A 1,481-nucleotide genomic window follows, 5' to 3' on the forward strand; every position below is an offset into this window, starting at 1 on the left:
TCCGACTACGATAAGAATTTGATATCAAAATAGAAATATGTTTCAGAACATATATTTTTAAGCTTAAAACAAATCTAGAAAAGTCTAGATAAATTTTTAAACCATGAAAAATATATCCAGAAGAATCCCAAAAATTCAAAGGAAAACTCTGGAGGTAATTTGTGACACAAAGAATCCAAATAAAATATTTGGGACATAAAAATATTTTAGAGCCTTCCAAAAAAATGGATCTAGCTCTAGGATAAATGAGAATAATTGCTAGCAAAATTCTAAAAAATTCTCGGAAAACCCTATTGATAGATGAACACATTCTAAAAGATACTCACATCCTAAAATTAAATATTTTCCTGGAATGTTAATCTTGCAAAAATTGTGAATTTTCAAAAACTTTTCATGTAAGTGCTTTACCTAGTTCCAAATATAAGCATGGGCTCTCTCTATTTCGAAATCTTAAGTAATTCAACTCAACATTTTTAACTAAGGACCATTAAATTGTTAGTGTGAATTAATTTGGAGTCATTTGGATTTAAAATTGCAATCTATCTTATTTGAAATTGTTGCTTAGATCTTACTTGAATTGCTTCCAATTTGTGTGATTCAATTTAGTGGAATTCAAATTTGAATGAGCCATTCAAATTCAAATTCAAAAACTAGACTTAAACCCCCAGCCCAGCCCAGCTGGCCATCCCAGCCTGCCTCGCGCAGCCCAACGATCGGCCCAAGCCAGCTGCCCAATTACGGCCTGCTGCACCTTTCCTCCAGCCCGTTAGCCAGCCCACGTCGCGACCCAGCCCGCTCGGCGCCCCGTCCCCAGCACACGCCGCGCGACCCCTCGCCTTCCTCACCACTGCCGCTGCCACACCAACCCCACTCGTCAGCTTTCCCTTCTCCCACCTCCAGCTGTGCCGCACCCTGTTCCCACGCTGCCTCCGCCCGCACGCGCACCCGCCCCCAGTGCCTCGCCTCCCTCGCAACGGCCGTGCTGCCTCGCTCGCGTCACTCCTGCAGCCACGCCTCCCGTTCTCGGCCACCAAGCCTCGCGCTCGTGCCCGAACCCTAGCCTAGGACCTCCTTGGATCCACGCCATGCGTCCGCGGCACGAACACCGAGAATCCCCACCGTCCTCGCGCTCCTGACCACGCCAAACCCTAGCCGCTGCCTTATAAGAACCCAAGCCACTGCCTCCTCGAACCTCTAGAGTCTTGGGAACTTTCCCCATCCGCTGCCACCACCACCAGATCAAGAGAGGAGGGAGCAGAAGTGGCGAAGAGGAGGAGAGGAGCTCCACCCGGAGCTTGACATCGCTGCTGCACCGGGAGAAGAAGTGGAGGAAGAAGAGGAGCACCCGAGGCGGAGAGCCACTACCACCGCACCGAGGAGCTGACCCTGAGCCACTTGAAGAGAGGAAGGCCACCACCATCGAGGAGCCCCATCAGACTAGCACCCCAAACAATGACAACGTCATTGCCACTCAACACAGC

This window comes from Panicum hallii, chromosome 9 (assembly GCF_002211085.1).
Source record: "Panicum hallii strain FIL2 chromosome 9, PHallii_v3.1, whole genome shotgun sequence".
Lineage (NCBI taxonomy): Eukaryota > Viridiplantae > Streptophyta > Magnoliopsida > Poales > Poaceae > Panicum > Panicum hallii.